The 15,390-nt window shown below is 46.8% G+C and overlaps 1 long non-coding RNA gene across 1 annotated transcript; it reads right to left on the bottom strand.

Moving 5' to 3' along the window:
- Positions 1-1,330: 1,330 nt before the first annotated feature.
- LOC144369956 (uncharacterized) lies at positions 1,331-14,933 on the bottom strand. Its single transcript, XR_013429802.1, has 4 exons — positions 14,828-14,933; positions 8,734-8,954; positions 6,350-8,589; positions 1,331-2,606 (listed from the first exon to the last, which is right to left on the bottom strand). It is a non-coding gene; the product is annotated as an uncharacterized LOC144369956 (long non-coding RNA).
- Between the last annotated feature and the right edge of the window lie 457 nt (positions 14,934-15,390).

Below are 15,390 nucleotides of genomic sequence, written 5' to 3' on the forward strand. Positions count from 1 at the left end.
TATGGTCCGCCCGCTCATTAGCAGCCAAACCCAAGGCACCAGAGACAAAGGTGCCTGAGACCAAAGCACGCAAGACCAAGGCACGCAAGAACAAGGTGGCCAAGACCAAAGGGCCAGAGAACAAGGCGCCCGAGGAGATCCCACCTGAAGCCATCCAAGAGTACATGGACATCATGGATGAGCTATTCGGGCCTACAAACTTTGCCACGTGGGAGCCCTCCTACTTGTCTACAGAAGAGCTTGGCGCAAACTTGGGAGAGGAAGGACTAGAGCAACAGCCAATACAGGATGATTTACACCCACATCCAAGTCTCCTGAGCTATGTTGATGAGAACTTTGTCAACAAGGTGAGCTGGGCCTACAATCTTGGTGTATAGAAAGTTTCGGCACTCATGGAATTCAGTTTCCTGGCTTAGAATCTCAGATTATTATTATTATTATTATGGTGTGTGTGTGTGTGTGTGTGTGTGTGTGTGTGTGTGTGAGTGAGAGAGAGAGAGAGAGAGAGAGAGAGAGAGAGAGAGAATGTGCATGCACACATGTGCACTCATACATGGGTGTAGCTGGTAGTTGGGATATAACAACCCCATGATGCAAATGAGCATGGGATTATTATTGCTTCCTCTTTCTCCTAGAAGTCCTCTTGACTTGGGGCCATTTCCTCCCAAGTTCACTCACACTCTCTTCCTTCTCATCCCAGGCAGAGAGTATAATTCATCCTCGCTTCCTGGAAGAAATACTTTCCAACAAGCCACATATAAATATCTTGGCTCTGACAAAAGAACTGGAGCAGCAGGAAAGACACACCACTGACCAGGTAGAAAGCAGAAGGAAGGTCTCCCAGTAGACCTGGGGTAGGTGGTACAGAAGAGAGGCAGGGACACCTGATAATAAAGTGCAGGGACGGCAGGAACAAGAGGGGTTGGGACGAAACAAAAGGTAGACAAGGAGAAAGGGGCACCAGGTAGAACAAAGGAGGTAGAGACACGAGGGTTTCCAGGGTTTCAGAACAGACACCAAGGCACAGAGCAATACCTGGCAGACTAGGAGACAAAGGGACACAAGTATACAGGAAAGGGAATTACCACAGGTGGAGAGGGGAGCAAGGGATAGCAGGTAGATGAAGAAGGCACAGGACCTTACTCATGTGGCCCAGAGGATGTTATCATTATCCTGTCTGTGATGGCTCCCTGAGTGAGTCTGTTCCAGGACACATGATGTAGGATGGAAAAAAAAAAAAGGAAGGAGACATGAGAGCCATGGAAGGGTTCAGGATATCAAGCAGAAAGGAAGCCCAGGGGAGTGTCCAACAGACACTCAGTGTGTTTTTATGAGACCAAGATGAGTAACAGATCCACTTCCCACTGAAATATGATTGTCCTAATCCCTGTGGCCCATTTCATGCATGAAGAAGAGTTGGCCAGTGCCCATATCCTCCTTCATCTTGTGAAGAAGCACCTTTGCAGGTGCCTCAGGGTCATGATATGTCCCAACAGGACACAAGAGCTTCTGAGGCAGCTGCCAAACAAGGTGCAGAGAAGCGGAAACATCACACTGATCAAGGGGCCAGCACGGAGGACTGGTCCACAGAGGTGGCTTCCCAGGTCGTGAAGAGGAGCAGGACCGCCGAGCCAGAGTTGCTGGGTTCAAAGGACACTGCTGTCCTCCAAGGCTGTCAAGGGTCTTCTTCATTGGGGACCATCCACTCCAACCATCCTCCCCCAAACGGCAGATCCTCCTCCTTAAACCTGGGGAACAAAAGTGTAGTGGGTCCCAGAAAAGCCACTTCTTCTGGGCGGCCACATAAGACAGCCAATGGCTGCAGTGTGGATGAGGACCTCCAAAGCCTGGATTTCCTCCTTAGCTCCCAGCACCGCCTGCTGCCCTGGGAACTGTCCCGGAGCCAGGCCCTTCCAATAGAAACCCTGTGCTCAGGAGATCAAGAAATCCAGGCCCCACCTCCCCAGAGAGGACTCCTCAGCTCCCACCCTCCTCCAGGTGCCATGTCCATGAAGAGTGCTCTCACTGGACGCACATGCTTCATGAAAAACACGCCCTGCACTGGGCCTCCCCTCCAGGTCACTGGAGGGCAAGATGTGGATCTGGAGCTGGCTCAAACCTCACAGCCTCAGAAGAGGAAGTGCACATCATCAGGCAACCAAAAGAAGAAGAGGCCCTGAGGACAGTCGTGTTGACTGGTGGCCTCTGGGGTGGCTGCCCCTCAGGCAAGATCTCACCTGGCTTCATTCTGTGTTGGAAGGTCCAAAGGTTCTTCATCACATAGGACAGTTCCTGTGGGTTCTCAGAAAAATGTAGGGAGTGGGAGGGTATAGTAAATGTAGAAAGAGGGTAGGGGGAGGTACTGAGAGGGGAGGGTCACAATGTTCAATCCTGGGTGGGAAACTGTACCTTGTTTGACTGTCACTGGGAATAAAGGCAGTTTGGTAGGAAAAAAAATCTCCAGCTTCTGCCTTCTGCCATGTTTTCTGTGCACCTCCATGCAGTGAGAACTGAGAGGTGATAACTGGGGTTGCCAGGACCCAGGGTGCACAAGTGTCCATCTATTGGGTCTTGTTTCCAGATTTAGATGAGTCCTCCCCCTAATCCTGGGAGAAAACAGACAAGATTCCAAAACCCAACTCATCACCCCATGGAAAAGCCTCTCTTGGTTTAGGGGATCTTCTCTGTGTATCCCTCTATGATCTTTGCCTGTTAAACATCTCCCTTACCAATCATCTGAGGGCCTGCTATGAAGAGAAATCACAAAGAGGCAAAGCACATCTCCCTTGGTATTCACAGCTCTGAGGTCTGAGGACTAACTGGTGGCTCTCAGATCTTAGTGTGACTAGTTCTGAGATTGAATGTCAGGGACCCTCAGCTCCTAGTGATCGAAACTGCCATGTTGCCTTCTTGGGATCAGTAGCCAGCCTCTTCCATCAGTTCCCTGGAGATCATCTGACAACTGCACCTAGCAGTTCCTGCAGTTCTCCACTTATTTGATTTAAAAGGTGAACTCAGGCATGCACAGTGTCCTTCCAAGATACCCACAGTATTTCTGCTTAGGCATGGTTAGGGCACTCCACACTAAGGACCATTGAAGGGGGTCCCAAAGGGTTGAGTCCTGTTGAGCACTGCAAATTGGAGTCGTCTGGGGAGGACCTGCTATGGAAGCAAAACTCTCTGAGTGACTGTGAGGCATTTGTGGCAGCCATGGCCATCACAGACAGGGGCACAATTTTTTATCAATTTATTGAGAACATTGGGCCCTTCTGTCTCATTTAGATGGAGAGCTGCTTTTGAGCCTTCAAGCCCCTGTGCAATTAAGTAAATTCTAGAAATAACCCTGGAAACAATTTTTTCCTAGACAGCTTCTTTCTCCTCTCCTGAATGATGATGGACAATATTATTCAACTGATCCCCAGCATGGCTGTGGTCTCCCTGTGTAGGCTTCCTGTTGAGAAGACAAGGCCGACCTTTATACCTCTCCCCCCTACAGTTGCAGTTCTGACCGCAACTCACTGGGGACCCAGCAGGCTGCAAGTCCTGACTGCATCCCAAGACAGACCCACCCCCCACTCATGCAGTGCTCTGATCCTCCCATATGTAGTATTGGCCCCACCCCGACCCCAGCCTGACCAATACTGAGTGTGACTGGCCCAAATGTAATGTAATCAAGTTCTCCTACAAATCAATGAGGAAAAAAGAAGGCTGCATATCACATGGTTTGCCAATTAACAAAATGTGGAACTCTACCAAGGAGAATACTTAAATTGCAAGGAGGCCAAATTTTAGTGTCATTTGTGAGATAAAGAACTGGGGTGACTTCAGACATGCACAAAAGTGATTGGAAGTGAAGTTGTTTGTGGTCTGTCATGTGCAATCTAACTCCATGGTTCTCCATAGGACCCAGGTTCCATGCCTTCAGAATCAGGGTCACAAATTTTTATCAAGTACCTATTGACAACTTTGAGCCCTCCTGTCTCAGTTGGATAGAGACCTGCTTTTGAGCCTTCAGGCCCCTCTGACATTAATCAGGTTTCTAGAAGTAAGCCTGGAAATAGTGTTTCTGAAGACAGCTTCGTTCTCCTCTACTGAGTGATGCTGGACAGTGGGGATGGATGGAAAAGTGTGGCATGGAGAAAGGAGGCTGGGATGTAGGAAAACTAGAGGGAACATCCTGAGGGGGGAGGGATAAGCTGAGAGACCTATATTCCCAACCAAGTTCATCACACCAGGGGAGGAAATGGGCCTTATCTCAGGTGCCCATCACAATCCTGTGAGTGAAGCAATCTTGGTGCTCAATGAGCATCACCATCACTCAGGGGATATAAGGTCACAGGAGATTCCTGGAAGTAATGTGAGCCAGGATGGAGAGTTGGTTCTCTGACTCCACATGATTGTCCCTCACTTAGTATTTTCACCTTCTAGCATAGATCTGATTGTTCATGGCAGGCAACATCACAACTAGTGTTGGAGATGCGGGGGGGAGGCACCAGTATAGATCTCTCTGGACACCCAACCACATTTTTCCGAGGAATTCCTGCTTAGGATATTGAGGTGCTGCAGAATTCATGAGTGAGTACTCATTCCATTTGGATCCTCCGTGGAGATGTACATCATTGTCTCAGGCTTTAACCCTGCTCCCAGGGCACTCTGTACTCTGTCTCACTCAAATAAGGCTGCCATATGTACTGCTACAGAATGGGAAGCTGAAACCACAGGCATTCATCTCTCACAGTTCTGAATTTGGGAAACCCCAGAAAGATGGTGCGAGATTTAATGTCCAGTGAGGTTTTTCCCTCCAGGCTTGAGAAAATGGCTACCTTGCCTGTGACCTCCTATGGCTAAGAGAGCTTTAGCATCCCTTCCTTTTTCTACAAGGGCACTAGTACTATCATGGGAACTCTACCCTGATGACATCATTAAAATCTTAAGAGCCGCTGAAGCCACCATCTCATGGAGGTTAGGGCATTCACTCATGCATTCTGCAGGCCAAAGCATTCAGGTCACAATACACAAAAACATCAAGAACTCAAGAGAAATCAGATTCCAGTATAGTACTTGATGTTCTCTCTAGTATATAGAGCATGTCCTGGATGCAGGGAGCCCACATGGGGTGGTCAGAGTGATTGGACAGAAGAGGCAAAGGCAAGGCCTGTGTTGGGTCAGGTCAACTTGCAATGAAGTGTGGGTTGTGGATTGTGACTGATCCTGATGAACCCAGGCCAGTGCTTTGGCCCCTATCTGGACTGGAGCCTACCATGAATCTGGAGGAGGGATTGTGGAGGGGTCTTCAGGAATGGCAATGCATACCTTTGATCAGATGATCTATGAGATGGCAGAAAAGTGTGTCAGGTATCTGGGGCTAGGCCTAAGTGCTCGGGAACATGGGTTGAACAGCTGGCTCTGTTGGAGCTTGTCACCCAGCCAGGAAGGGCATCTGCTACCACAGAGAAAACCACTGAACACTTACATCTCCAAGCATTACTTCCCTCTACCTGGAATGCTGGACACTCTCTAATAGTCCCAGAAGCTCCGACCTCAACGTTCTTAGTTCCACCACTGCCTAGAGGTTCAGGGTTAGGGTGTAGGGCAGTAACCAGCCAAGCTCAGGGGGTGTCCACCATCAGTGAGGTCTGTTCACAGGGTACAAGTTTCACTACCTTGGGGTTGGCCAACCACCTGGAAAATAAACCATCTTCTAGCATATGGATCACCCCTGCTCATGAACAATGCCATAATAAACCCTGATGTTTCAGAAAGATTTAGAGTTCAAAAAACATGATCAGGGAACGCCAGTGTCTCAGATGCCCCAAGCACACACCTCTGGCCTCGTAATCCATGTAATTCTCGCCATTCAAACAAATGAAATACAGCCCTCTTTGGAAGGTGGGTTGGGGTGGGAACCCAGGTGTTCCACTACTTTCAGCACAGCTTGGACTTTCACATGACCTCTGCTGAGTCTTGTGTTCTTGGTATATAGTCCTAACCCCAACATTCCTAGAGAGAGAGTTGTCTTCCATAAATCATATCTTTGACCAGATGCTGAAGCTTGGCTTTTCTGTGTGGTTCAGGGCAGGGACATGAGAAGCCTGGAATAGGTGTGGGAGCATCGTAAAGGAATGTGCCTGGTTCACTAAGGACCACATGGTTCTCTTCAGGTGCTAAGTGATGTCAGGAGCACTCAGAATGGTTTCCGCATTGGGAAATAATCCCTCCTGGGACCAGCCCATCCCATGGTCTGAGCAGTACTCCCCATGCCTGCTACCAGATCCTCATTTCTATGAAGCTACAGCTTGAGTTTTCCAATAAGAAATTCTTTTCTTAAATAATTCTATGTCTTGCTTACCTGTCAGGTTTGTGGATTTTGAGGCTGAAGAGATAGAGGACTCAAAGCTTCAGTTGATGATAGATTCCAGTGTCAGACACATCCAATCCCATAGAGGCTCAATATTCCACATTCTCCAGTCTTTGAGACTGTGCAGCAAGAGAGAGCTAAACACATTCCCATAAAAATTGATGATTAAAAAAATGGTGATGATGGAGTGTGATAGCACACATGTGAACATTTTTTCAGAATAGGGCACTTCTCTTGCCAGTGGAACAGCCCCTGAGCATTTGGGATTCCAGATGCCCTTGGATTTGAAGTTTATAAAGCCTAGTCCAAGGTGCTACCTTCTCTCCCCCTGCCTATGTAAAGAGTCAACACACCATCTGCCTAGGACACGAGGCCATGTGGCCCAAGTATATCGAATACGGGTGTCTCAAAATGTCCTCCCACGTGACATACATTGTCCCACAGATGCAGAGTCTTCACTAATGGTTCCTGATGTCAGAATGTGCAGGGCCATTCTGGACCAGAGTAGATCCCTTAAACATTTTCTTTCACTGAATGGCTGGAGCACAGCTAGAAAAACCATGTATGCATCACCCTCTTACCCTCTGTCCTAGTGTAAACCTCGAGAAAGACTGGCCCTGAGGCTCACCCACCAGAAGTTTAATAGTGCAGGTATCCAGAGACCAAAGTGCCTGACGAGATCACACTTGAAGTCATAACTGTATAGATGGACATCATGAACATCTGGTGGGGTTTCCCAACTTCAACATGTGGGTAGGCCCACATTTGGCCATAGCGAAGTCCATGGGAAACTTGGAAGAGAATGAAATGGAGTGACATCTAAAAGGGGACAACTTGTAACAAGATCTAAATTTCCTGCCCTAGACTGATGAGCTGTACTCCAAGAGGACTTTTTCACCAAGGTGGGCTGGGGTGGGAATCCAGCTGTGTACAAGACTTTGAGAATGTCAACCTAGACTCATGGAATTATCTTTTATTCTTTACATTCTCAGCACTGTTTGTCTGTTGGGTGGGGTAGCTCATGGTCTTGATTTAACAACTCCATGGTGTGAACCAGAAGACACCATCCATGCTTCCTACAAGTTCCAGAGGTGTCTTGGGCTTGGGGACACTTCCTACCAAGGCCACACACAATTTTTTTCTTCTCCTCCAGGTGCAGGCTCCATTTTCCACACCCCCATTTCTTGGAACTATTGCTTTTCATAGGACTACACATGGCTATCTTGACCCTAACCAAAGAGCTGGACCAGGAGGAAGGACTCACCCAGCAGAATGGCCATCAGAACTTCAGTCTGACACCAAGACAGGTGATACCTCCCATTCATTTTTACACATCCCCCAAGTCCCTCTGTCTACCCTCATACCCAATACAGACTGAGCATGGGCCATTTCTGTTCTGTAGCTGGTGAAAATGCAACTATTGCCCTCAAAGTAGAAATTATCAGTGGAGCTGCCCCAAAGTTTTGTTATACCCCGACTAAAGTGCTTCTAAATCAGCTGCCAGCCAAGGTATAGAGGGACATAGTGACAGCACTGGACATGAGTCCTATATGGAGATCTGGCCCACCAGGGGTCACCTCATAGAAAATTAAGAGATTCAGGGTCACATAACCCTAGGTCCTATAATGGAAGCTCACTGGTATCTTCCTGCACTGTTGCGAGTCTTCCTCAATGGTTCCCATCCAGGCCTCAACTCTTCCCTGGACCACAGAATCTCTTCTCTAAGCCTGGGCCACAGAAGGGCAGTGGGTCCCAGCAGGACTTCTCCTACCGGAGCCACATGAGAAAGCAGAGGTGTTTAGTGAGGACAACCATGACCCTCCATACCCCAGACATCCTCCTGGCTTCCCAGCACCTTCTGCTGTGCTGCAACTGTCCCAGACCCAGGACTTCACAAAGGCCCCTTCATCCCTGGAGGCTGAGCACTACAGGCTCCTCAGCCCCAAAGAAGAGTCCTCATCCCTATCCCCCTCCTGATGCCAATCTATGAAGTGAGCTATAGCTTGACACTCAATGCATGCAGGAAAGACACTCTACTCTGGGTCTCATCTCCAGGTCTCTGGAAAGAAACATCTGGCTCTGGGGATGATTCCTATTGCCCAGAATCTGAGAGGAAGTGTCAGTCATCAGACCCCAGAGGAAGAAGAAGAGACATTGAAGACAGTAGCATAGGTATCTGGTGAGCCAACCTCTCAGGCAGGGTCTTGGTGAGATCTCCCCTTCAGTACATCCTGCAACACAAGGGGCAAAGATCCTTGTCATTCAGAGCTGATCCTGCTAGTCCTCAGGAAAGGGAGGGCAAGGCCAGGGCACTGGGAATATAGGAGGAAGGCCAAAGGTGGGAACTGGCATGGGAGAAGGACAGAGGTGCATACCTGGGGCAAAGCTGTACATGGTGGGAGTTCACTGTCAAGAGTGAAGAAAAAGCACTTAGTAGAGAAATGTTCTCATGGCTGCTGCCTTCTGCTGTGGTGTCTGTGCTACTCTGTGGGGTGAGGACTGAAAGGAGGAGGTATCTGCAGATTCCATCCCTCAGGGTGCACAGATGCAGGGCCAAGCCCTTGCCTCCATATTTAGCCTGCACCTTCCACTGATGCTGGAAGAAAAAACAGACCAAAAGCTTAACAGAAACCCAGTCATTATGTTGTTTACATAGCCTCAGTTAATTTAAGGGGCCTTCTCTGTACATCCCTGCATGAACTCTGTCCCATAACCATCTCTGTTACCAACAGGCTGAGGGTTCAAACATCCATCTGGAGAGCAACCACAAATAGGAAAAGTGCACCTCCCTTAATATTATCAGTTCTGACATTCCAGGGACAACATATTTCAGATCTTAGCATTCACAGCCCTAAGAGTGAATGACAGTGACCCTCAGTGTCCAGTGGTAACAGCTCTGCAACTGTGTTCCTGACAGGAGGAGACAGTGGCTACTGAGAGTTCCCAGGAACTCTTTCAACAGCCAGACCTAGTAGCTCTTAGCAGCTCTCCATTGCTCTCTGTCATTCTCTTTCATAACTGCCCTCAGGGTGACCTTCCAGGTCTGCTTTCAGTGCCAGCAGCCTTTCCTGTAACCAGTTCTTAGTAAAATCAGCTCTACCTACTCTACTTGAGATAAAAGGCATGCATAGGTTGAATATAACCATGTACTTGAGGCCTCACTAGGAGTTATGCTGCACCACAAGGGTAAGTGATACAGGCACTTTTTGCATAAGGAGATTGGGAAGGAAGCTCATTTACTTAAAAAGAAATACAAAGGTGGGCTCAAGCACACACAGTATCCTTCCAGGAAACCATGGGACTTCCCTGAGGTTTGGGTAGGAAGAGGCTCCTCATACAGCAGAGGCAAAACAGCTAACGAGATTCCAAATGGTGGTATCATTGAAAGAGAATGAAGGATGGAGTCATCTCAAATATACTTTGACCAAATATAATTCTAGGTCACAGTGACATAATTAGGTCAGCCATGAATGTCAAAGACAGGGAAACCACTTTTTTCTTTCCTTTTTGTATTTTTGGCGGTGCAGGTTACTGAACTCTGGACCTCACACCAGCTAGGCAAGTATTTTATCACTGTGCCACAACCCAAGTCCCCAAAGATTTCTTTAAATGCCTCTGGGAAAGTGTTGGCCCTTTCTCTTCTGTCTCATGTAAGAGAGATGTTTGGAGCCTTCAGTCTTTTAAACCATCATAGAATTTTCTACAATTGGCAATGGGGATGGCATTTTACTTAGATACCTCTTTTCTGATCCTGTGGAAGAGGCTAGATATCCAGGCTGAACAAATATTCAGCATGACAAAGGGCTTCCTGCAATGGTGGACAAGGCTTCAATTTTAGACTTAAAAGTCTAAAATTTTAGACTTAAAAGATGCATTTTCCTGTATACCAGTACATGCATATCCTTAAAACCTGAGTGTTTTGAGGGTCCCTCTGATAAGTCCATCTAATTGACCTTGACTCTTCTACCCCTGCCTCAGGAAGACCTGAGCCTGGCAGGCCAAAACCAAAGTGAGCTGAGGCAAGCCGATCTGCTATCCTTCTGCAACAAATCCTGCCCACAGTGGGGATGCCCACTGCACAACTTTTCCAAACCCCAATTAGCATAAACTTAGACCAATAGTATTGGTTCTCCTTCCATTTAATAAAGACAATAAATAATATTTTTACTCAGGAAAAAAGTGAAGTTGAACCAATGGAATTCCCAAGTGCAAAACACTTTCTGACTAGCCACATGCACTTTTTAGAGTATTTATTTTTCAATTACACATGGACACAATGTCTTCATTTTATTTTCATGTGGTACTGAGGATCAAACCCAGTGCCTCATGCATGCTAGGTGAGTGCTATACACACCTCTGAGCTGAAACTTCAACTCACAACCCTGCATTTCCATGAATTCTAAAGAAAACGTGCAGTGTGGGGAAGGTTGTCTAGTGTTGCATTTCACATGGTGTAATACGGAAGTGACACATTAAGATATCATAAAACAGTGCATAAATACTTTTCTCTCTTTACTGAATTCAAGAGGTTTAAAGATGTATGAAGTTTTGAAGCATTTTGGTGATGGCTTTCCATGATAGAGAGTTGCTGGCTCAGGGTGCCAGGGACATATGGGGAGTGCTGCTAATGCTACAATCTGAGAGCCCCTGGCACTCCAACCGCAGAACTGCTAATACTAAGGGAGCTAGTTGTACTCTGCCTGTTTGTGATTGCATCTAAATTAACCCAAAGAAGCCTAAGATGTTTGAGAACCTCTTCTCTCCTGATGCTAATTCTGAATTTCCTTCCTGCCCCATATATACCAGGATATGTAGGTTTTAATGCTTAGTGGGTGAGCAACATGCAGAAAGGGCACTAAGAGAGCAACTTCCTCTGTAAGCAGCCCAAACAAGTGTTCATGCAGGTTTACTCATCTGAGAGTTCTTCAGTTCTTCCAAATAATATCCCCTCTGCACATCACCACATGAGCCTACATCTACCTGGAGAAGGCCACATTTTCTTGCAGCAGTGCACTTTGTGCTTACTTCTGAATCTAGGCCTCAGGGCCCTCTTCTGTATATTGACAATTCTTCCTTATTTACTTTCCCTTGTTCCTTGAAACAAAGCTCTATTACATCTTGTGGTTTTCATTTACACTTTCAATGTTATCTGTACTTCACATATGATACCACACATACATATATACATATGAATGTATAGATTCACATGTCTACTTATACACATATATGCGTTTTAATTCACATGACAAGGGTAAATATTGTTTACTGGCTATATCATGAATGGTATGCTCAATAGAATAGTTGCTTTCTTAGGTGGAATTTATTTCTGGTTACCATGGGCATGCCATGGTATTCATGGTTACCATGGGCATGCCATGGAATCAGGGAGAGTAATTAAGGAATAACTGTAGGAATTAAGAAAACTGTTTCTGAGAACATATTTATCAAAATAGTGCCCAGTCTGGGTTCAAATATCTTTGAGACTTAAAACAACCCTTGTATTCCCAATTGTCTAGATGCAAGACTCTGGATGAGAAACCTAAAGATAAGGGCATATTGGTCAATGTCTAGTTAGGAAAAGACCAAGGGGCTGAGGTTGTAGCTCAGTGCCAGGGTGCTTATCTAGGATGTGTGAGGCCCTGGGTTTGAACCTTAAGAGTAAATCAAACAAACAAATAAATCATGTTCATCGGCATCCACAGAAAAGAAAAAAACTTAAAAAAAGAAAAATCCAAGATGACAACAGAAAGTTTTCTCAGAGAAAAGACCCAGGAGCTCTACAAAAAATTGAGTAAACAATAATGTGAAAGAACTCTTGTCAAATTGAGTAATAAACTCCAATCCATAAAGATAACATTAAATTATCTGCCCTGCAATATCTAAGAAGTGTTATAGAGCAGGCATTTTGACCTTTAATCTACCTCATTACATTATCATCTTTCTGTGGCTTTGAAAGCATATGTAAGGTAAACCAATTACAAGGAAGAAAATTTTATTTTGACTGAACATTTCAGAGATTTCTTTCTATGTATACTTTGTCAGCTTCTTGGTTCTGGAGACTCCATGGAGGTAGAACATCATGGCAGAGATCACACATTGGAGTAATGCTGCTCACCTCATGGCAGCTGAAAAGTAGACAGCATGAGGCCAGGGTCCCAATATCCCCCTCAAGGGCATGTCCACAATCATGCAACCTCCTTCCAGTAGGACCCACCGCCTACTGTTTCATCACCTCTCAATATTGCCAGAGGCTGATGAGGAAATATTTATAGACCCTTCGTGGATATTTAAGATCCAAATCACAACACATACCTCATTCTATACTTCCTACAGCAGGCTGCATATGCCTAACACTGTATGCTGGTATTTGGAATTCACAGCTGTGACTTAAGCAAGGTCAAACTGGGTCTCACATGTGGACTGGTGAGAATCATACAGAGATATGGGATTCTGACTACATTCTGGCAGTGAATGAACACTTTGGTTGTTATCTCTTTGGGAGGGGAAAGCACATTTCATGAGAGGGTGGAAGAGGAGCCAACTGCAAGTGGTAGTAGTTCAGTTTATCAGTCGGTTCTCTGCTTCTCAGGCACATATCATAACTGTCTTTCCTGAACTTCTCTGAAAATTGTTTCAGCCAAACTTAATTTTCTGCTTGTCCACCCTGGGACATGCTGGATTCTACAAGGAAGATTATTCAATGTTACTGTAATAGTTAACTCCATGTACTGATTTGGCTAGGCACAAATACCCAGCAGTTTGGGCCAAACACCAGTTAAATGTTACTGTGAAAGTTTTTGTTTGGGGCGTGGGGTGGGACTTCGTATATCCAGTCAGCGGACTTTGATTAAAACTGACTACCTTCCACTGTCGGAGGGTCTCATCTACTTAATACATATATGGCCCCCGGAAGCAGACCTCAATTGCCATGTCCCTTAAATACATCTACTAAGGGACACCTAAATATTTTCCTCTTCACAACTATTGCTACTACCACAACACAAACACACACACACACACACACCTGAGGTGGGGTAGTTAATACAAACTCAATACACAAGGAACTCTCCATAGGTATCTCATCTTCATATACAAGCTCACACACTCCCAAATATGAAGAAATAACTCCCTGTCTTCCAAAATGCAGAAGCCTGCCATCTTCACACCACACAATGAATATATCCATCCTACTGCTCCACGAAATTAGTAACCGACCAGCTTTCACACACTCAAGTACATGTGCATGAGAAATGAAAATAAAATTTATTCAAAATCCCTTGTACCAAAACATGATGTCCAGAATGTACAAATATCCCTCCTCCATTTCCCAACTATAACAATCACATTGAAAGTGCAGAGAAAACTACCCAAATGCCTTCCTTAACATAGCCCATATGCAAACACATATATATCCAAACTCCCCAGGGTGTGTTCGTGGGAAAAATATATATATACAAGACCACCACAAGTAAAATATTACAAAAACCAGAGCTTAATTTCCCTTGATCTCCAATATCCACACAGAACAAGAAGATGACCATCACCACTTTGTCTGACCCACACTTCTGAACACATACCACATTCTTGTCAGGCAGTCGAGACAGAGCAAGATCCAAATTATGAATGCACATCAACACATTAGGGACCCCACCACCCCATCAAAGGAACAGCGAAAACAACCAGAGCCCTCTGAACTCCTACTAACCATCCAGGACCAGCGCAGCATCTCATTTTCTCACCCAAATATCCACCCCCGTGATCTCATGCCCATCAAAACGGAAGGAAAACTTCCTGGCACACAGAAATATCCACAGGGGCCCCCAACAGCCCACCAACGCATACGCGAGACCATATCATCAATTTCACTGCCGCAGTACACAAGCACCACAAATTAATAAGACAACATTACTCTCTTTATTGCACACGACTTGTGGTCAAACGGTTCTCCCATCATCATTTAGGTGCTCTGTCCAGATGGGTCCACCAACAGCCCACCTACGATGGCCCGTCAATCACGGGGTGACCACAGCAGACTCAGCACACTTGGCTCAGTGTGTTCCCTTCTGCAAAGTTGCTAAGGACAGGGAAATGAGCGGCCTTCAGCTAACAACCCTGATGCCAGCTGACAGTGTCCCCAACATTCACAGGTTTCAGGCGGAACAAGAAGATGACAGTCACCACTCTGTCAGACACCTACAGGAGCCTTAGACCTGCTGACCAGGACCGCGCTTCTCAGGCACCAAACAGGTGCCCTGGAGCCGGGTTTCACACAGGCTGCAAGGGACATGGATGGAGGATGCGTCGACATGGGCGCCGCACTGGCCATCTCGCCCCTCACTGCCAGGCCTGCTGCGGGCCGCCTGCATCCCTGGGGAGGCAAGGCTGGGCCTGGGCTGTCTGGCGAGGCGCAGGGGCCAGAGGAACGGGCAGGGACACAGTGGGGACCGAAGAGGTTCGCGGGTCCAGTACCTAGAGGCTTATGGGACTGAGTCTGGACGCCGCCATGGGAGCCCAGCTGGCCGTTGGGAACCCGCTGTCTGTGCTCGCGCCCGTGCCGTTCCCTGCAGGAGCCCCCAATGGACGCTGGAGCCGTTGGATGGCAGCCTGTGAGCGCGCCCTTCCATCCAAGCATGTGCTCAGGCGCGAGGGATGCAGGAGGGACAGCGGTGACCCTGCAGGAGGAAGAAATGGGTCGGGAAGCTTGCAAGGTGTCTCCGGCAAGAAGGCTCCCCATAAAGAGCCTCTGGGCTGGTCCTTCTTTCAGTGGGAGCACCTGAAATGACAAAGTGATTTTCGCAGTTACAAACTGGTCATGCCTACAGTAGAGACCACCCTGCTGCAGTCCTTGGAAGCTAAGGAAGCTCTCTACCCTGTGCTCCTTCCCATGGCCAGTTTGCACAAATTGAATTTGACTAGTGTTATTATATGAGCACCTGTGGTCTAGCAGTTTGAAGCAGTGCAAACTGATTGCATGGGGTAAGGGCTGAAGCTCAGTGGCAAAGCACTGACCAAGAGTATACAAGGCCCTCAAT

This window comes from Ictidomys tridecemlineatus, chromosome 13, assembly GCF_052094955.1.
Source record: "Ictidomys tridecemlineatus isolate mIctTri1 chromosome 13, mIctTri1.hap1, whole genome shotgun sequence".
Taxonomy (NCBI): domain Eukaryota; kingdom Metazoa; phylum Chordata; class Mammalia; order Rodentia; family Sciuridae; genus Ictidomys; species Ictidomys tridecemlineatus.